Consider the following 22,606-nt stretch of genomic DNA (forward strand, 5'->3'; position numbering starts at 1 on the left):
TCTTCAGGAAGATTGAGCATTATTTATGACAGAAAAAAATAAAAACTGAATTCTACCATCATTGAAAAATAGTGCAAACTCTTTTCAAACAGATTTCACTATTTATGACATTGCAGCATGAAAAACAGACCTCACCCCCCTAATTCTCATAAACAATATAGGAAAATAAGCAAAATTGCATTTTGGACAACTCCACACCACCATAAGTACCATTGATCAAGAGACTTCCTGATCAAATGTATTGAACATATAGGATATCACTTGTTACTTTTTCTCCCCTCTTGTCAATGAAAAAAAACCCTGTAAATTGCTATTAGATTTTATTGATAGGAATTAAGTTTCCTGCTTATTTGGGTGTTTGAGAAAAAGAGAGAAGGGAAGAAAGAAGTTGTTCTGTTGCCAGTGTTACTGCCCAGCTAGTTTTCCTAACATTACAGCCAATCATTTAAGACGTGTGCTGGGAACCATTACAACAGACTGCTGGGCCAAATTTTGAGGGCAAGGCCATAGAGCATCTTTGGCACGTTTCCCTATCTCTTGCTAAACTGCATTAATTATTCCCATTTAAACTCACCCATTACTACCACCCACACTTGTTTCCTTCCAGCATTATATTGCTGCTACTTGTTTTCCACTACCATTTCATTTTGTGAAACTTATCTTAGCTGTTACCTAGTGTGTGCTTAATGTTTTTTTTTTCTTTGCCACTATCTCTAAATGCTTCCCAGACATTTCATCTACATATTACGAGGGGCCACTGAAAATTTCTCAGGCCAACTAAAAAGAGAGTGTTGTGGAGCCATGAAATTTACAAGTTATTCCATACTTTTCTTGACAGTTTTCATTTTGTTTCATATCACTGAAATGAAACGTGCCAAGAAAAGTGTGAAATAACTTGTAAGTCTCATTGGCTCCATATTATTCTCATCTTGGTTGGGCTGAGAACTTATCAGCGGCCCCTCGTATTGCATAAGGCTTTTGCTTCTTATTCTTCTAGTTTCTTTACAATGTTTTTTAGAAGGAGACCTTTAAAATTACTTGAAAAATAAAAGGAAAAAATATGATTACTTTCCAGATTATTTACAGACTTTTATATTGTGTATACATAGGAAACATGTTGTATTTTTAACTATTTGTACTTCGCTGATTGTCCAGCTCTCTTCTGTATAAACCGCCTAGAAATTGTTTGATTGTGGCGGTATAGAAGAATAAAGTTATGTTATGATATGTGTTTTCTCACAATTTTTGGATATTTTTTCAGTTTGTTACAAACATTTCTATTATTAACATTTGCATTGACACTTTCAATAGGATGCACCTATGGGATCCCACAACATTCCCATTCTTTCCCCTATGTTGTTTAATTACTTCCTCGTTCCACTCATCACATTAGGACAATCTATGGGGTTCTCTATCTTCGCTTACGCGGATGATATTCAACTTACCCACCCTCTTGATCTGGACAACCCTGCAGATATTTCATCTACTAACTTAAAATTAGAACAAATCAGTCCATTGGTTAAGCCTCAAATATGTTTAGCCCTCAACATCAGCAAATCCAAAGTAATGATTTTCCCAGTCAAGGACGGTCTTACCCTTCCCTGCCCCATAATAATAATCAGTTTCAGTTCAGATAGTCACCTCTATTAAACTTCTTGGCGTACTTTTGATGGAAAATTCTCATTCCATGAACAAATAAGTTCAGTAGTTAAGAAATGTTTCTACCGCGGGGAAGTTGCGATTAGACCGGAGAGAGCTGCAGATTCAGGTGCAGGTGGAGGGGAGATGGTCAGCGTGTGCAAACAAATCCTGGGGAGCCTTCACTGTGGCTGTCTCCCCTCCCACCAGCTCTCCAATTTGCCAGCGCAGTGATTTACCGGCAACTTCCTGCAGGCAGATACCGAGAGCTGCTGGAAGGGGAGGAAGCCACTTTAGGAGGCTGGGAAGGTCTGGAAAAGGGAGAGCTGTTACTGGACTTGAAGGGAGTTAGAAGGAGAGATGCTGCTGGGAGGGGAAGAGGGAAAGGGATGGGAAGAGAGTTAATGTTGGATAGAGGGAGGAGGGAAGGGAGAAGAAGGAGAGATGCTGCTGGGAGGGGAGGAGGGAAAGGGATGGGAAGAGAGTTACTGTTGGATAGAGGGAGGAGAGAAGGGAGAAGAAGGAGAGATGCTGCTGGGAGGGAGGAGGGAAAGGAATGGGAAGAGAGTTAATGTTGGATAGAGGAAGGAGGGAAAGGATAAGGAAAAAAAGGAAGGAGGGTAGAGAGAAAGAAAAAAGGAAGGAAACAGCTGGCAGGGAGATTACAGGAGGGAAGGGGGTCAGGGTGGAATGGAGAGATCAGATGAGAAAAAGGGGAGAGAGAGAAATGAGAAAGTAGAGAGACATTGATGCTGGGAAGGGGGTCAGCAGAGAAATAAGAGAGGGATAAAGATGCTAGATCTGGTGTAAGAGAGATAAAAATGAAGAAGGCAGTGAAGCTGGAATGAATGATGTAAAAAGGAGAGAGGAGGATGGACAAGGAAGAGGGGCATAGAAAGAAGTCAGATACATATGGAAGGGGGAGAGGGCAGACATTGGATGGAACGGGCAGATGCTGGAAGGAAAAGAGTGAAAAGAAGATGAAAGCAGAAACCAGAGACAACAAAAGGTAGAAAAAAATAATTTTATTTCTATTTTGTCATTAGAATATATCAGATTTGAATTATATATCCTGCTAGAGACATAACTGGGGACTGCAGTATTCTGTTAGCATGATATTTCTATGTAGCATTCTATAATAACTTGGCTTGTTCAGTTTTCTTGATAGTAGAGGGGATATATGTGAAGGGGAGGGGAGACAGGGGTTTTGTTGGTCCGTGCTCTGTATATTTGTATTTATAAAATCACAATTTGTTCAGAATATTGTTTCTTTTTAAACTTTAATAAAATACGTTCAATATAAAATCATAATTGCGGCTTGTGCAGATGGGATCAGATGGTTTGCGGGGACCGAGCTCGCAGAGATGGGGCGTAAAACGGGGTTTTTTAAATTTTAGTCCTAGTAGTTTGCCGATCCACAAATAATTCTTTTATTTCTGCGGTCCACGGGTGTAAAAAGGTTGAAGAACACTGTTCTAGACTGTTTATATTTTGTACCCTTTCCTTTTGCTTTGGTCCCTCTTCCCCTCTCTTTTTCTTTATATAAATTGTATTCTGCCCTTCTCCATCTCTGTATCGGTAAGTTAATATTTGTCAGTGCGTTCAAATGTTTGTAGCTATCATTTGTAATTTGTTTTTTATCGTATGTCCTTTTTATATTCTTTGTTTTTTATATTATGTAAAACCGATTTGAATTCTGATAAGGTGATATATCAAATTTTTAAATAAACCTGAAACCTGATTTCAGGTCATTCATCAATAGGGCATAGTAGTCATAGGCATACTTTAAAGCAGTTGGTTACCACCCTGTCCTTGGGGACACCCCAGCCAGTCGGGTTTTTTAAAGATATCCCTAATGAATGGAAGTGACAGGTATGCAAATCTCTCTCATGCATATTCATTAGGGATATCTTGAAAACCCGACTGGCTGGGGGGTCCCCATGGACAGGGTTGGGAACCACTGCTTTAAACAATTATTCACTTTTGTGCAACAGTTCACAATATGATTGACAGTGCCCCTGAAACAACCAACCAACCAACCAACCACCCCCCCAGCAAAATCTATAGAGGGTGAGTGGTCTTATTGATAATAAGGCTATTCAAGGTTATGCTTTTATACCATATTCTTTAGCTCAAGATACTTTGGATTCCATTACTAAGAAAATTCCAGAGGCAAATTATTTTCAATATTTAGCATTGTCCAGTTATACTTCCTTTGGATAATATTTCTTTAAAAGATGTTTATGAAGCAATTTTAAAGATGGACAAAAAATTGAAAGAACAATTTACTCCATTTAGTAAGTTTACAGAGCAAGTAGTTGGAATGCTTACTGAACATGATGAAAGATTGCTTAAAGTTGAAGTGGTTTCTAATAATTATGTTTTATGTCAGAATACTGCTTCGGCAACATTAAAAGATAGCTTAATGATACACCAACAGATTGAGAATTAAGAGAATGTCAATACAGAGTGTAATTTATGCTTGCTTAATTTTCCATTGACTCGTTATTATCTCCTTTAGAAATGTTTAAGTTGTATTCTAAGGATATTTTGCAGATTAATATTGATCAATATGATCTTAAGACTGTGTATCATTTGGCTAGGGGAGTAAAACAGCTAAATCAAGGAGAGCTAGATGTTGTAAGCTCTCTAGATAGTTTAGGATTGCTGAAATTTTTTGGTGCCATTTCAAGAGAATATAACTAAAAGAGCCACCCTATTGGTTGTACTTGGTTCAATTGAAAAGAAATTGGCTTATTAAGTGTCAAGAAAAATGTGAAATAACTTGTAAGTTTAATGGATCCACATCATTCTCGTCTTGATTGAGCTGAGAACTTTTCAGCAGCCCATTGTAGGTTAGACATGGTCAGTGTCTGGAACAAATGCCTTACTATCTTTGGTTTCTTGCTGGTGTCTGAGAATATACTCTGTAGGAGCAATGGAACATGGCCAATAGATGCTAGTCAAAGGCTGGCCTCAAAGCTTTGCATGGACCGGTGATCTTTAAATTTTTCGCTTTCCATCAAATATCTGAGGCAGTCATCTGCAGGTACACTTTCCTACTCTCCCATTCCACTTTTTTTAATGAGGTGGTTTAGTGCTATTAAGAGTTGGATGTTTTAATTGCCATACCTAGATAATTTAGGGTTTAGAACTCCAGAAATCAGCTTAAATATGAGGTTAAAATTATTCTGGCTGGCTATGGGTAAATCAGAGCTTTAGGTGTAATGCCATTATAGAAGTCCTTTTACTCCTAGAATGGCTTGATTAGATTGGACATTGGTATATAACCTAGTAGCACCACAACAGAATTATGATAGGATCTATGGGGTACAACGTCTTCTGTGTAATCAGATAGTTACCAACTTATTGGGTGTATTAAGTCTACAAATGGACCTTGCCTTGCTATAGCTAATAGATGGCATTGGCTCTGAAAGGGAGCAACTGATGGAGATGCTATTATAAATGTCCATAGCTGAACTGGTATGTGTATGTGTGGGGTGAAGTGTATATTATATCATAGGCGTCGGAACGGGGGTGGCCACAGGGGCTTTGGCCTACCCCCAAATTTAGCCCTCCAGAGGTGCATCAGGCAGGAGCAAGCTTTGGCACTCCTGCTCGGCACTGAGCGGCTTTTTGACTGGATCCCACAAATTCTGGCGAATCGCGAGAATTCACGGGAGCCAGTCAAAAAGCCACTCGTCGCCGAGTAGGAACGCCAAAGTGCTGAGCAGCAGAAGAAAACGCATCCCATGGCCGCCGCCGCATACTGGGTTAGCAGCGAAGTAGGATGGCATGGCATGGTGGGGGCTGGGTACAGTGCCTGACAGGGGAGAGGGAAGGGGGCTGGGTGCAGTGCCTGACAGAGGGTAGTGAGGAAGGGGGTTGGATATAGAGCCGGGAAGGGGGCTGGGTGCAGAGTCTGACGGGGGGGGGGGGAGGGGGGTAGTAACGGAAGGGGGCTGGGTGTAGAACCAGGAAAGGGTCTGGGTACAGAAACTAACAGGGGGACGGGAAGGGGGCTGAGTGCAGAGTCTGACAGAGGGGTAGTGAGGGAAGGAGGTTGGGTGTAGAGTCGGGAAGGTGGCTGTGTGCAGTGCCAGGAAGGGGGCTGGGTGCAGAGCCTGACAGGGGGAGGGAGGAGGGAGGGGCTGGGTGTATAGCCTGGAAGGGGGCTTGGTGCAGAGCCTGACAGAGGGGGAGGGAAGGGGACTGGGTGCAATCTGACAGGGGGGAGGGAAGGGGGCTGAGTGCAGAGCTTGACAGTGAGGGAAGGGGGCTGGGTGTAGAGCCGGGAAGGGGACTGGGTGCATAGCCGGGAAGGGGGCTGGGTGCAGAGCCTGACAAGGGAGGCTGGGTTCAGTGTAGTTTAGTGGCTGACAGGTAGGAGGGAAGGGAGGGGGAAGGGTGCAGTCTGACAGGGGGTAAGGGAAGGGGGCTGAGTGCAGAGCTTGACAGGGGGTAGTGAGGGAAGGGGGCTGGGTGTAGAGCCGGGAAGGGGACTGGGTGCAGAGCCTGACAGGGAGAAGAGAAGGAGGCTGGATGCAGAGCCTGACAGGGGGAGGGAGGAGGGAGGGGGCTGGGTTCAGTGCAGTTTAGTGCCTGACAGGTAGGAGGGAAGGGGGCTGGGTGTAGAGCAGGGCCGGATTTAGATGAAAAGAGGCCCTAGGCTATTCCACCTATGAGGCCCTTTCACCTCCCATTTTTAAGTTTGTAAATTACATGAGAGATAATAAAATACATCATTACTGTGATATATATCAATATGTTAAATGAAACATGTTGTTATTGGTACTAACCTTTATAAAAAATGTGAAACAGATCTTGAGGCCCTAGGCTGAAGCCTAGTTAGCCTAGTTAGCCTACAGGAAAATCTGGCCCTGGTGTAGAGCCTGGAAGGGGGCTTGGTGCAGAGCCTGACAGAGGGGGAGGGAAGGGGACTGGGTGCAGAGCTTGACAGTGAGGGAAGGGGGCTGGGTGTAGAGCCGGGAAGGAGACTGGGTGCAGAGCCGGGAAGGGGGCTGGGTGCAGAGCCTGACAGGGGAGGCTGGGTTCAGTGCAGTTTAGTGGCTGACAGGTAGGAGGGAAGGGAGGGGGCTGGGTGCAATCAGACAGGGGGGAGGAAAGGGGGCTGAGTGCAGAGCTTGACAGGGCGTAGTGAGGGAAGGGGGCTGGGTGTAGAGCCGGGAAGGGGACTGGGTGCAGAGCCTGACAGGGTCAGGGTGGAGAGAAGGGGGCTGGGTGCAGAGCCTGACAGAGGAGGAAGGGGCTGGGTGCAGAGTCTGACAGGGTAGAGAGAAGGGGCAGGGGGCAGTGCCTGATGGGGGAGGGAAGGGGACTTGGTGCAGAATCTGACAGGGGGTTGAGTGTAAGGTCTTACAGTGGGTAGTGAGGGAAGGGTGCTGGATGTGGAACCGAGAAGGGGGCTGGGTGCAGACCCTGACAGTGGGGAAGGGAAGGGGGCTAGATGCAAAGTCTGACAGGGGGAGGGAGGGGGGCTGGGTTCAGTGCAGAGCTTGACAGAGGGGGGAGGGAATGTGGCTGGGTATAGAGTCTTATACCAACAGACTAATGTAAACTAATTCATCCACTTTACAATTTCTTTAGGGCTTCAGACATGCCATTATTTGTTCGCCGATATTTTTGGCGATACAAAAAGTGTTTTTATGTGGCTATGGCTGTGGCTTCTTCATTTGCCCATTCACTTTAAATTTTTATATATATATATATTTATTTTTTTGCAGTTTTTCTTATTTTATATATAAAGTGATTCCCATAAATAGTTGTAAAAAAGTTAACTTATCTTAACAAATTGTCATTTCCTTAATAGGATCGGGTCGGGGCTTGTCACATCGACATGTTTCGCCGTGAGGCTTTTTCAAGATACAGTCCCCCTTTTTTTCAGTTCAAAACATACCATCCCGATATCCAAACTTTCTGATCTATCAAAGTTTGGATATCGGGATGGTCTGTTTCGAACTGAAAAAAAGGGGGACTGTATCTTGAAAAAGCCTCATGGCGAAACATGTCGATATGACAAGCCCCGACCCGATCCTATTAAGGAAATGACAATTTGTTAAGATAAGTTAACTTTTTTACAACTATTTATGGGAAGCACTTTATATATAAAATAAGAAAAACTGCAAAAAAATAAATATATATATATATAAAAATTTAAAGTGAATGGGCAAATGAAGAAGCCACAGCCATAGCCACATAAAAACACTTTTTGTATCGGCGAACAAATAATGGCATGTCTGAAGCCCTAAAGAAATTGTAAAGTGGATGAATTAGTTTACATTAGTCTGTTGGTATATGATGTTAAATATGGACTAATGCTAAAGAAGTGACTGGACATTTACTTATATAGTGGGTATAGAGTCTGACAGGGGGAGGGAAGGGAGCTGGGTGCAGAGCTGGGAAGGGGGCTGGGTGCAGAGCCTGACAGAGGGAGGAGGGAAGGGGGATGGGTGCAGAGTCTGACAGGGGGTAGGGAAGGGGGCTGGGTGCAGTGCCTGATGGGGGGAAGGAAGGGGTTGGGTGCAGAGTCTGACAGGGGTAGGGAAGGTGGCTGGGTGTAGAGCCGGGAAGGGGGCTGGGTATAGAGCCTGACAGAGGTGGAGAGAAGGGGGCTTGGTGCAGAGTCTGACAGGGAGTAGGGAAGGGTGCTGAGTGCAGTGTGTGATAGGGAGGGAGGGAGGGAAGGGGCTAGGTGCAAAGCCTGGCAGGGTGAGGATGGGTGCAGGGGGTAGGGATTTGGGAAGGCAGGGAGGACAGATGCTCAGGGGGTTGGGAAGACAGATACTGCACATACTGGGAGAGGGTTGGAAAGGACAAATGCACGGACAGACAGATGCCTACCCCTATATAACCACCCTGATTCTATGTCACAGTTGCTGGTTAGAGAATCATGTTACCACTGAGCTAATTGCGGCAAGGGAATCTAACTGGCGCGATCAGTTTAGCAGCCACAGCAGGGAACCTATTCCGCCCATGAAGTTGGTGGCAGGAGGGATACCAACTTCTTCCTGCCTCCATCCCCTGAGGCATTCCCCGGCTGGAGCGATGCCCACACCCTCCTGCCACTGGATTAATCATCCACCAAATCCCACCAAACGCTCCCTGACTCCAACTCAATACTCCCCAACTCCACCCCGACACCTCCAAGATCCCCCTGACACTCCCTGACTCCACCCAACAACTCCCTGTCACCCCTAAGATCTCCCTGTCACGCCTGACCCCCCCCCCCCCATGCCCTCTGTACCTTTATCTGATGGCTGGCAAGAGGGATGCCCATTCCCTCCTGTTGGCAGGCCTACCACCGCATAATGGCGGGCCTTGCCCTATCTTGTGCCCTGGGATGCACCAGGTAGGGGACTAAAGCCCTGATTGGCTGGTTGGACTGATAACTTTTTAGCACCCCTTCATATAGTTAACATAGGAGCCCTGAAGAAAGCTATTGAGCCCATGTTGGGTTTGCTTATGAAGCTTGGTACCGTACTACTTGTATTTGAATCAGACTATTAAATAAAGCTGAGTTGTACTATTTTTTTGTCACCTGGCTCTTTGATTTGGTTGCTCCCATTTCTCTTTTGGATTTTTTTTCTGTGACAGTTAAATAAATAAGCAAGAACTCAGTCTAAACAACAGAATATTCACAAGTCAAATTACAATGATGGCATTAAACTCTGGTATAAAAATCTATGTCCTAATAGAGTAGGTAGTAATAATGTAAAAAATAAAAAAATAAAAAAATCAGATTGCTTTTATTAACTCAGTAAGTTGAATTCCAGGTTAATTTTATTTTATTGAGCTAGTGAATGAAAGTTAATTACTATTAACCGCTAATGAAACTAAATGTGATAAACCGCTTTGGGTGAATCTCTTCATGAAAAGGTGGTTAATAAATCCAAATAAATAAATAACCCCCTCCTTTACAAAGCCGCATTAGCGTTTTTAGTTCCGGCCGCAGCGATAACAGCTCGGATGCTCATAGGAATTCTATGAGCGTTGGAGCTGTTACTATGGTGGCCGGCGCTACTTTGTAAAGGAGGGGGTTAATGCAGTATGAGGTAGTCTTCAACTCCTTAGTAACATTGAAGGATCCTTAGTTTCATTTAAAAGGTTAGTCAAAAAATTCCACGAACAGTTTATAGAATAAACAAATAAGAACTAATTTTAATAAATTGCATAATGGAGTTCAACTGAGCTGCCTTGACCCAAAAAAGACCAAAATCCAGTTCAGTTGACATGTAATGGCCTCTGCTTTCTAATCTAATCTAATATTTGTGAGTCGCACAAATCTAAACAGGCTCTAGGCGACTTGAAAAGGAAAAGGGTAGATTGGGCAAGAAGGGAAGTAAGGAGGAAAGGGGGAGACAGGGAAGAAACCTGTTTGTACTAAACAAAAGAACAGATGTTTATGGTGATCTTATAAAATTAATTGTTAAAGAGAAGAGTGTTCAGTTTTTTTTCCGGAATTGGGCATGGTTGGCTTCTGTTCTTATTGTTCCTATTAATGCCCTAACAAAGGAGTCTAACTTAGAGCTAGATTCACTTACCTAGTTTCAGTGTCAGATTTGTGGCCGATCCCAGCAGGCCTGATGAATTCAAAACATCAAAAAATTCAAATGAGGGTGATCGGAGGAACGCCCCCCTCCGACCGCACAGATCGCTAGTGTGCGATCCTGACGCATGCGCAGACCATCTGCTTTCCCTGCAGATGGTCTGCGCGTGTGTTTTGTGTCCATTTTGCTTCTTTTTTTTTTTTTACAGGCCCCGTCTTACCTGCTCTCCCAGAGAAGGGCAATCCCCGGCAGCATCAGCCTCTTCCCCTTCCTTCTCATGAAAGTAGAAGGATGGCAACTTTAATTTAAAAGGCTGGCTGTTAGGCAGAGAGATGGGGTAAGTCACAGGGCTCATCGCCCTAATTTTTTGCCCCGCACAGCAAAACAAGCTAGAGAGATGAGAGGCAAGGGGGCAGAGCTGTTTGTTTGGCCTTCCCCAGCAAAAGAGGTTCTGATGCCCCTGCTATCACAAGCTTGTTTATAGTTAAATTTAAATGATACCAGAAAAGCTACCAGAATCGCCAAGGAATTCAAACACATCTTGAGTGCTTGCCGCAATCCCCGGTGGCAGCAGCCTCTTAAAATCTGGCAATTTTTGACTCTCCTGTTCTCTGCTGCTTTAAAACCATGGGCTCGAACTGCGGGGAAGGGCGGCAGAGAGCAGGAGACTCAGGGTGGCAAGAGCAGGGCTCAGCTGGAAGGGGCGATAAGCATACTCATAAGTAGGGGTCCGGTATACAAGAGGAAGAAGAGAAGCTGCAGAGCCAAGTCACAGAGGGGCAGAGAGTAGAGCGGCAGAGATGGGTTGCAAGGCTGGGATTTCAGGCCCGAGGACAGTCGGAAAGGATGTTTGCGACTGGTCCCCAGCAGTCGCTTCCTGTGTTGATTGGCCAGCCCAGTCGGTTTCAAAAATTTCTTTAGTGAATCGTGTCCCTGCCTACTTAGCGTACAGTTCCTCTCATTTGCATGCACGGATCGGAATCGGATTGGCACAGAGGTAAGCGAATTGGGCCAGAGTAAAATCGGGTCACAAAGGGGTCGCAAACCGATTGGCACATGATCGGTTTGCTTAGTGAATCTAGCCCTTAGTCACAAATGAACTGGCAAAACAATAACTCAGAGTAGATTAGCTAGAAATTATATAGGATGACCCACCTCTGCCTTGCAAGGTCCCTGTCCTCTTCCCAGCCAAAATGGGGGTTTATCAACATTATTTGTTCCCTCCCATTCTAAAAGAAAAAAAAAAAAAAGCTGTGACCTAAGGCCTATAGAATTTCAATGCCAGATGCAACAGCATAGGGGAAGTAATGGATTTTTTGAGGTTCAAAATGAACAAGTCCTGTCTTAGATCAGAGAAATGCACTCCATCATCATGGAACAATTCATCACAGTCCACCAAAGCACAATGGACTCCCTTGGGTAACATAGTAACATAGTAGATGACGGCAGATAAAGACCCAAATGGTCCATCCAGTCTACCCAAACTGATTCAATTTAAATTTTTTTAATTTTTTCTTCTTAGCTATTTCTGGGCAAGAATCCAAAGCTCTACCCGATACTGTGCTTGAGTTCCAACTGCCGAAATCTCCGTTAAATCCTACTCCAGCCTATCTAAACCTTCCTAGCCATTGAAGCCTTCTCCAGCCCATCCACCCCCAAACGGCCATAATTACTCCAAACGGGTAATTGTAAGAATTTGTCAATCTGCCTGATAAGCTTCAAAATTGCTTTTAAAACAATTTTATGAGAGACAATCTTAGAACATAATATGAATATATTGGACAATCAAAGGAAACATACTCACAATGCATAGCTCAAAAGGGATAAAGTCATTGATGGAAACCCGACTGGATATGAAAGGCTGTGAATAAGCCCAAATTTTTCTGTTTATGTTTTGGGTACAACATCCAAGAAAGAAAGAATCACAGGTTCAAAAGCCTTACATAAAAAGAAACTGAAAATGTGATCTTGTTCTAATTCCTTACTTAATTTAGCTCTAATCATACTTAAGAACATAAGAGTTGCCATACTGGAACAGACCGAAGGTCCATCAAGCCCAGTATCCTGTGGCCAACTCAGGTCACAAGTACCTGGCAAAATGAGAAGTAGACCTGACATTGATGGAGGATATGTCTTAGAGGCCATCCCTGAACCCAGACAACAGCTAAAGCCACAAGGTAAGTGGCATCTTTACTTATTTGCATGGCTTGTGTTTTGTGGAATGTGCTTCCTTAAACTCTTATTAGAACATCCACCCTTTACAGAGCAGAACTGACTTTGCATTCTGTGGCATGCTGATGACAGCTTGACAGGAGCAATTTGTAATGAGTGCACCAAGAGACTGGAAGTCATATGAGTAAGTTATAGATTGACGTTGTGTGAACCTCATAGCATCTTGAGTTTCTGCTACTTGCTCCCTGAACATGTTCGTAATATTTCAACCATGCAAATCTCTCATATGTACAACATGCACTCACTATTTTACCCAGGTATAGCCACATTTGGGGGCTTATGAAAAATCATGTCTTAACACAATAGAGGCTTTATAAAGGAATAAATGTCACACTTCCTATCCTAAAATGTAAAATAAATGTCACAGTTCCTATCCTAAAAATAACCAATGGATTTTCTCAAATCCACCCAGTAGGTTAGTAAGGGTGAGCGGCTCCCAGGGAAGTAGTACCCGTTCCTCCTCGCACCCCCCCACCCCCCGCCACGCATGTCCCCTCCCTTTCCCTGTACCTTTTTGTCTTCTCTGGAATGAGCAGCATGCCCATGTCGGTATCGGCTCACCCTTTGATGTTGCTTCCTAGGTGCAGGTCCAAGAAGTGACATCAGAGAGAGTGCCAATACTGATGCGGGCAGCACACTGCATTGGGAAAGTAAAAAAGGGGCGGGGAAAGACAAGGGGTGCATGTCAAGGAATGGGGGGGGTGAGAGGAAGGGGTGCCACGCCCTTAAGAAGACTTTCCCTGGACCTCACCCGCTGCACCCCCTTACTATACCACTTAATAATGGTTTAAGGACTTTTCAGGAATTTGTCCAAATCTTTTTCAAGCCCTGTGACACCAAAAGCCTTTATCACACTCTCCGGCAAGAAATGCCAAAGCCCAATTGCTTGTTAAGTGAAGAAATGTTTTCACTGATTTGTTCTGTACATACTATTTAGTAACTTCACTTATGACCCCATTCCATATACTTTTGAAAAGAGTAAATAAGTGATTCACGCCTAACTTTACCACTCCACTCAGTATTTGATAGACCTCCATCATATATCCCCTCAGCCATCTCTTCTCCAAGCCGAAGAGCCCTAGTCTCATAGGAAAGTTATCCCATTCCCCTCTATCATTTTCACCATCCCATACAATTTCAAATTATATGCAGAATCAGCATAGCAGCGCCTTGCTTTACAGAGTTATAATGATAGAAACATAGAAACATAGAGTATGACGGCAGAAAAGGGCCGGCGGCCCAACAAGTCTGCCCACTCAAGAACCCTCCCTCCTCCCTTCCTCCCTCCATCTTTTAAGCATTCCTCTGGAGCGACCCCACCTGTCTGTCCCATCGTCCCTTGAAGTCGAGTGATAATGTATGAGGAGAAGTGATGAAATGTAAATACAATGTTTTCCTAGGAATATAGTAAAAGCCAGAATGGAAGAACATATTTTATGGCTGATTAGTGTACATTGGTGGGTTATCTTAGAAAATGGTAATACTGTTATTTTGAGCACTGGTATTAGATGCCTTGAGAACATTTTGAACCTACTCTGTTAGAACTCATACAAAAGCAAGTTGTTTTGCAATTGTAAAAAAAAAAAAAAAAACCCACAAACCAAACAAACCTTCTTCTGACAAGGGTGATGGGGGAAGAGGATGTGAGATGATTAATGTGAGCCAGCACAGCAGGGTTCTCTGTCTGGCTAGATAGCACAATTCTAACACAGATACAATGTGAAATGAGTTTGTTGGTCACAGTCTAGATTCATTAGATATTCATGTATCTTGAAAGGCATCAAACAGCTTTGCAAGACTAAGAATTTCAGTAAAAGCTCATAGCTACAATGATGGAGTTAATATAGAGTAGATACAGGGCACATTGACAGTTTAATGTAGAGATGTTTAAATCTATTTCCATACATTAATAGATGTTTTTTCACTGTTATCAACTTTGTTTCTGTCAAAAGGGGGGATAGGATGTTAGATTTAGCTGATGTTTATTTTACAGTTTATGTGAACATAAGAACATAAGAATTGCCCCTGCTGGGTCAGACCAGTGGTCCATCATGCCCAGCAGTCCGCTCATATGGCGGCCCTCTAGTCAAAGACCAGTACCCTAACCGAAACTAGCCCTACTAGCGCCCGTTCTTCTTCAGCAGGAACTTGTCTTTGTCTTGAATCCCTGGAGGGTGTTTTCCCTATAACAGCCTCCGGAAGAGCGTTCCAGCTTTCTACCACTCTCTGGGTGAAGAAGAACTTCCTTACGTTTGTACGGAATCTATCTCCTTTCAAATGTAGAGAGTGCCCTCTCGTTCTCCCTACCTTGGAGAGGGTGAACAACCTGTCCTTATCTACTAAGGACAGGTTCGGCGCGCTGCGAGCCTTAGCGGGAGCGCCTTTGCGGAGGTGCCTTAAGGAGGAGCCAGGAGCACAGGCAGCCCAGTAGAGAAATTCCTGAGGTACATTTTCTCTACTTTATTCTCTATTCATTCTCATTCTCTTTCTCTCTCTTCTCTTACAGAACATAGGAAAGAAAACAGAGAAATGGAGGCTGCAGGAATCCAGCAGGGCTACCCAGTATACTGCATCGCATGTCATATGTATGACTACCTCCCCTCTGGGAGGCAGGCATACATATGCAATCGATGCCAGGAACTGGATAGCCTGAAGAGGGAGGTCGGAAGGCTGCAGGTTAGAGTCCAGGAGCTGGAGGGACTCTGCACCATAGAGGAACAGTGTGGGGAAACGGAGGATACTACCAGAGAGAGCCACATCACAGAACAAGTCAGAGAGCTCGAGAAGTTCATAGAGGAGGCCTGGCAGATGGCGGAGGCACAGGACCACCAGCGTATCAGACGGGAACCGGCAGCTGGAGGTCAGGATCCACCAGACACCATGGGAGTGGGACCTTGCGTAGGGTCTGAAAAAGCGGATGATGGTACCCAACAGGACCTGGCGGAAGGATCAGCGGAGATCCAGCAGAGCCTGGAGGACATGGACCTGAGACCAGAGAGGCAGCTGAGAAAGGGCAGATCTGACACGGACCTGAGACCACAGAGACATCTGAGGAAGGGGAAATCTGCTGTTGTAGTGGGAGACTCAATCCTGCGAGAAGTGGACAGTCACATTGCCGGAGGGAGGGAAGACTGCCGAGCAGGATGGACCTATGGTCTGACCCGGTGGAGGCACTGCTTATGTTCTTATGATGCAATGAGGAAAATGGTGGGGAAGAAACTCAACGGCAGCACAAGGAAGATAGAGTCCGTAGAAAGCGCCTGGACCCTGCTCAAGCGTACGGTGCACGAAGCACAGAACCTGTACGTCCCCAGGTTCAGAAAAGAGTGCAAGAAAAATCGAATAAAGAACCCAGCATGGATAACGGCTGCTGTAAAAAAGGCGATCAGTGACAAGAAAGCATCGTTCAAAAAATGGAAACAGGACCAAACGCAGGCCAACCAAAAGGAACACAAGGAAAGCCAGAAGGAGTGCCACCGAGTGGTTAGGAGAGCAAAGAGGGAATATGAAGAGAGACTAGCGGGAGAGGCAAAAAATTTCAAATCATTCTTCAGGTACGTAAAGGGAAAGCAACCAGCGAGGGAGGAAGTGGGGCCCTTGGATGATGGGGATAGAAAGGGAGTAGTGAGGGAGGAAAAAGAAATAGCTGACAAGTTAAATGACTTCTTTACGTCGGTCTTGACGAGGGAGGACACATCCAACATTCCGGAACCAGAGGCAATAGAAAATGGAGATCAAGATAGCAAGCTGGTCCAACTAGAGGTGAGCCAGGAGGATGTCCTCAGGCAGATAGACAAGCTAAAGAGCGACAAGTTGCCAGGTCCGGACGGCATTCACCCAAGGGTGCTCAAGGAATTAAGGAATGAAATAGCAGAGACACTTCAGCAAATATGCAACCTATCCCTAAAAACTGGAGAGATCCCGGAGGACTGGAAAATAGCTAATGTCACGCCCATCTTCAAGAAGGGTTCAAGGGGCGACCCGGGAAACTATAGGCCGGTGAGCCTCACATCGGTCCCGGGAAAGATGATGGAGGCGCTGATTAAGGACAGCATCTGTGATCATATAAAAAAAAATGGACAGCTAAGGTCGAGCCAGCATGGGTTCTGCAAGGGTAGGTCGTGCCTCACAAACTTGTTGTACTTCTTTGAGGGGGTAAATAGCCAGGTGGACAAAGGTGAACCCATAGACATAATTTACCTAGACTTCCATAAAGCCTTCGATAAGGTACCACTTGAGCGGTTGCTCAGGAAGCTATGGAATCACGGGGTGCGAGGGGAGGTCCACCGATGGATCAAAAACTGGCTGGCAGACAGGAAGCAGAGGGTTGGTGTAAAGGGCCACTACTCGGACTGGCAAGGGGTCACGAGCGGGGTTCCTCAAGGGTCAGTGCTGGGACCGCTCCTGTTTAACATATTTATTGACGACCTGGAGGCGGGAACAAAATGTGAGGTCATCAAATTCGCAGATGACACCAAACTATTCAGCATGGTTGAAACCACGGTAGATTGCGAGGATCTCCAAAGGGATCTTACGACACTGGAAGAATGGGCGAAAAAGTGGCAAATGAGCTTCAACGTAGAGAAATGCAAGGTCATGCATATAGGGAGAAGGAACCCGATGTTCACTTACAAAATGGGGGGATCAATGCTAGGGGTCAGTAAGCTGGAAAGAGACCTGGGAGTGATGGTAGACACGACATTGAAGGCGTCGGCACAGTGCGCCACAGCCTCGAGGAAAGCAAACCAAATGTTAGGTATCATTAAGAAGGGTATCTCGACCAGAACGAAGGAAGTCATCCTGCCACTGTACCGGGCTATGGTGCGCCCGCATCTGGAATACTGTGTACAGTACTGGTCACCGTACCTCAAAGGACATGGCAATGCTTGAGGGAGTCCAGAGAAGAGCAACTAAACTGATTAAGGGTATGGAAAACCTTACATACACTGACAGACTGAAGAAGCTGGGGCTGTTCTCCCTGGAAAAGCGGAGACTCAGAGGAGATATGATAGAGACCTTCAAGATCCTGAGGGGCATCAAAAAGGTTAACAAGGACAGATTTTTCAATTTGAAAGAAACCACAAGAACAAGGGGACACTCGATGAAATTGAAGGGGGACAGGTTTAGAACAAACGCAAGGAAATTCTTTTTCACACAGAGGGTGGTGGACACATGGAACACCCTTCCGGAGGCCGTGATAGGAAATAGCACAGTACAGGGTTTCAAGGAAGACCTGGATAGGTTCCTGGAGGAAAAAGGGATTGAGGGGTACAGATAAGAGCAGTGGAAGGTTTAGAGATAAGTGTAGAGGTAGGTATAAAATTAGTCAGGGACCGCTGCTCAGGCAATATGCCTGATGGGCCGCCGCGTGAGCGGACCGCTGGGCGGGATGGACCTCTGGTCTGCCCCGGCGGAGGCGACTACTTATGTTCTTATGTTCTTATAATACTGTAAGATTGAATAGTGAAACCAGCTGGAGAAATGAATCAAAAAGTTGTTGAGAATCCCATTCGTAACTAGTACTGGGAGGAAACTCACATCACTAATACCAAATGAATGGAACTACTTAGCTCAAACAGCTGAAGTTGAGGAGATTTTATAGAAACATTGTAACATGATAGCAGATAAAGGCCAAATGGCCCATTCAGTCTGCCCATCTGCAATAACCATTATCTCTTCCTCTCTCTAAGAGATCCCACATGCCTATCCCATGCTTTCTTGAATTCAGACACAGTCTGTCTCCACCACCTCCTCCGGGAGACCGTTCCACGCATCCACAACCCTTTTTGTAAAAAAGCATTTCCTTAGATTATTGCTAAGCCTAGCACCTCTCAAATTCATCTTATTCCCTCTCATTTCATATGAAAGAATCTCGACTCATGCGCGTTTACACCACATAGGTATTTAAAATTCTCTATCATACCTTCTCTTTCCTGCCTTTCCTCCAAAGTATACATATTGAGATCTTTAAGTCTGTCCCCATACATCAGTTTAGTAGCCTTCCTCTGGACCAACTCCATCCTTTTTATAACTTTTTGAAGGTGTGGTAAACAGAATTGTACATTAGCACATCCAAGTGCCAACTTTGGCAGGTTTTTGGATGTTTTAAAGTTTTGATTATGCCCCTCTAATTATTTAACTATTTATATTCTGCCGAAGAAAACTAGGTTGATCGTAGCAGAATATAAGAATACATGAGAAAGCCCCCAATAATCAAAACAGCCAAAACTGACATAAATAAACCAGACACACAAAGACTTATTGCTGGCAGTGAGCTCCATTTAATTTCTTCACAACATCTATGCATGCTGTTTCCAAATCTTGGCCATCTTTAGGATCATGTAAGGAGTTGAAATTTTTAGGGCTCCTTTTACTAAGCTGCATTAGCGTTTTTAGTGCACGCAGCATTTTAGCATGCACCAAACCTATGCTACGCGGCTAGAACTAACGCCAGCTCAATGCGCGGGTAATGTAGCGTGTGCTATTCTGTGCATTAAAGCCCTAACACAGCTTAGTAAAAGGAGCCCTTAGTTTGTGAAATCTGGAGTGATTAAATGAGCAATAACACAGCCTGACAGATGTAGCCATAGTACATTCAACACTGCAGAATGGAAGACTGAGGATGATGCAGGAAAAATAAAAGGGATATTCAAGTAAGCTGGAGCTAATTTAAATTTCAGCATCAATGATGAATTCCTGCTCCATGAATCTGAAAGAAGGACAGCAGGAGCTCAAATGTGTCTGAACATCTTTGGGGGGGAGGGGGGGATGATGACTCTATTTTGAAATTGCTGTATTCCTTTATTTAGTTTAACTTATAACATTGGATCTCATGTCACATTCTTGCCAATCACCTCATACACCATGCATAACACTATTATAATTGGCAGCACAATGATTCCAGCGTTAATAACTGCAAACATATACAACACACTCCATAACAAATGCCCAAATCTATCCTCCATAACCTCTACCCCCATGGTTACAAGTCAGTATCGAACTAGCCTCCTGTGAACATAACCCAACTGAGATAATGGCATGGCCTGTGGTGCTGCTGAGTCTTTCACTTATGCTTATTATCTGCCTTTTAATGAAGAGATTCACCCAAAGTGGTTTACAATACATTGAATAGTAAGTATTTTCCCTATATCCGGCAGGCTCACAAACTAATTGCGGTACCTGGGGCAATGGAGAGTTAAGTGACTTGCCCAGAGTCACAAGGTGCATTGGGTTCAAACCCACACCCTCAGGGTCCTGAGGCAGCAACTCTAACCACTAGGCCACTCAGCTGGATCTACAACAACAAAAAGCCTCTAATGATCCGCATCAATTGGGTCATCAAAGGACATGAGGATCAGAAACTGCAAAATGATGAAGCCATATCTTTAATTTATATTATCTCTAGATTTCTGATATCCTGCTGAATTTCCATCTGCAGCAAAACTCCCAAATAATTGCACAAGAGTGAAATACAGTAATTTGATTTACGTCTCTAGTGAACAGACGTCCATTTTTAGACATTAGATACTGGATTTTAAAAACTATTTTACCTTGTTTCAAAATTTAAAAGAACAAAATATAGATGGAATAAGCACATATTGCAACAGAGGAAAATAGCATGACCTGCAGTGGGAATGAGCCACATCACAACTCGTGAGGGTGGTGCACACAAGACCCAACCTCTGAAACCATTCCACATTCCATATTTCATCCAAGTTATCAGTCTTTCCCCATTTGTCATGTCACTAGACTTCCAGCCCCACAACCCCCAAAGCTGCTACTGTCCCCATCCCTCCATTCCCAACCAAAATAGCCCTCCAACCAAAACATTGGACCAACAAACATTCACCACTCCACAAGCCCAACACACATAAAAGACCAACAGAACAGGAATTTCACAACACATTCACACTCCTGTTCACTCTCCACACTGCTCATCCACAAAGTGCTTCCTGCCCAAAGGTTCTCCAGCCACATACCAGTCTCTACCTCCTTCTAACACTCCATCAATCACACTGACCACAACCAACAAGACACTAGACCTAGATAAACCATCCTGCAGCACTTCTTCCATTCCCCCTCCCTACTTCTCCATGGTTTAGTTACTGGCTCAGCCAATGTTATCCATCCTCGGCTAAATGCTGAGGATACTCTTAATCACTTTAAATGGCAACATGCTGTCTGCCTGGACTGAGAGTGCAAAAAGGCCCATATTGTTAACCCATTTTTAAAAGACATATACAACTCTGTTTTAGGGGACATAGAAGTTGAAACTGAGACATTCAAATCACAACATCTCAAATTTCACTAGAATTTTAGAACAGAATCTGCTGAAGTAGATAGAGGTCAGTGGAATAGCAAGGGTGAAAGGTCTCCAGAGTGGAGGGGGGATGGTACCCGGCATCCCCCCTGGAGATGGTTGGGGGATGTATTAAATGCACTTCTCCTTCCCCCTCCACATATCTCTTCAAGTCTGTACTGGTAGAGAGCAGGGTCTCCTTCCCACTGCTCACACCAGCTTAAGTCTGCCTTCTGATGTCACTTCCTGAAATGGTACCTGGCTAGTTAAATCACCTGTTCAAAGCTAACCAGTCATTTTCAGTGGCACTTAACCAATTAGTGCTGCTGAAAATGTCTGGTTGGCACCTAGCGCAAAACCAGCTATTTGGGGGACATTTCATGGGTGGAGTTAGTATTTGGCTGATAAAGGGGTCCTTCTACTAAGGTGTGCTAGCCGTTTTAGCGCAATAACTATAGACTATAATGGACGCATTAGCGTTTAGCATACACTGATATTTAGATGCACTAAAACGGCTAGCACGCCTTAATAAAAGGACCCCTAAGTGTAGATATTCATAAACAGGACCGCATAAAAGTCAGTCCTAGTTTTATCCAGTGCCCCATAGTATGTTAATTCTTGAATATCACACTTAACTCGGTATATTTTAGCAGGCTCCACAAGCCAAAAAATTTAATCCTGAAGCCTGGACATGGTCAAACACTGAATTTCCTCGCATAATGCTTACAGCAGTCAGCAAAATGCTAAGCACTGCTGGCTGAAAATTGTCCCCTATATTTCCAGGAGACAGTATTTTTACTGGTGGGAGGGTTGAAATTTAGTTCTATATCTGCCCCATTAAGGATCCAGGCCTGAGGCAAAGATTTTCATCTTCACAACCCCCCTCCCCAATTCAAACCACCCCATCTCTTTTCTCATGCACACTCCTTCACACACTGAGCCAATCACTTTCATTCTTTCCCTCATGAATTAGTTCTTTATCAATCTCTTACCCACCTAGATGGTCCATGTAAACCCCTATATTTACCCTCACTCTCAGCTCCCATTATTTCACCTTCTGTCTCTCTCACTTCCCACTGAACTCTCTCTATTAAGTTATCCTCATAGGCTCTTTAACCTTCAGGAAACTCCTTTTCATATACTCATACTAATCCCTATTATGGCATTCCAAGCTTGCTGAAGTAGATGAAAGCTGATTGTGGTTCCTCCTGCTCTGAAACACATGCCATAATAATGCCACATGGTTCAAAACATCAATTAGTTCCAAATTAGCAGAGAATGAGGATATGACTCAAGGTGCTGACACAGTTTTCTTCTTACTAGCCTGGATCAGTATGAAAGGTTGTTGCGTACATGGATAAGTAAACATCTTACCCAACCTATGGTACCACATAACTGCAGTTTTGATATATGTGGTGCTTCCTAAGCCAAGGAATTGTTGGAAAACAGGGGTTTTGAATATAGAATCAATTCATAATAGCAGCGCAACAAATTCAGGTTAACAGATAGTCTACTATTTCATAATATATATAATGGTACCTCGGAATCCGAACGCCCCAGAACTCGAACTTGGAATCCAAACTATTTTTAAAAATAAAATTTTTCCCCAGAATCCGAACGCTGCTTTGGAATCCGAACATACGGGAACTGCAAACATTGCTCAGCCCAAAGCTTCCCCTCTGACGCAGCTTCCTGTTTCCGCCTGGGCGGTTCGTGTCAGAGGGAAGCTTTGGGCTTAGCACTGCTTGCAGTTGCCGTTGCCGATCTTGCTGCCTATGCCAGCGGGGGCTCGATCTTGCTGTCTATGCCGGTGGGGGCCTGATCTTGCTGTCTATGCTAAAGGGGCCCGATCTTGCTGTCTATGCTGGTT

At 44.4% G+C, this 22,606-nt stretch overlaps 2 long non-coding RNA genes across 2 annotated transcripts in view; one reads left to right on the forward strand and one right to left on the reverse strand.

Annotated features, from left to right (window-relative positions):
- Window positions 1-10,273, reverse strand: part of LOC117361541 — a 49,056-nt gene extending 38,783 nt beyond the window's left edge. The window contains exon 1 of the long non-coding RNA XR_004539682.1: window positions 10,200-10,273. This is a non-coding gene — a long non-coding RNA (uncharacterized LOC117361541). The remainder of the gene's footprint in view (window positions 1-10,199) is intronic.
- A 137-nt stretch (window positions 10,274-10,410) lies between these two features.
- Window positions 10,411-22,606, forward strand: part of LOC117360531 — a 66,675-nt gene continuing 54,479 nt past the window's right edge. Inside the window, exons 1-2 of the long non-coding RNA XR_004539440.1 lie at window positions 10,411-10,542; window positions 11,728-12,382. This is a non-coding gene — a long non-coding RNA (uncharacterized LOC117360531). The remainder of the gene's footprint in view (window positions 10,543-11,727; window positions 12,383-22,606) is intronic.

The sequence above is a fragment of the Geotrypetes seraphini genome, chromosome 5, assembly GCF_902459505.1.
Source record: "Geotrypetes seraphini chromosome 5, aGeoSer1.1, whole genome shotgun sequence".
Classification (NCBI taxonomy): Eukaryota; Metazoa; Chordata; class Amphibia; order Gymnophiona; family Dermophiidae; genus Geotrypetes; species Geotrypetes seraphini.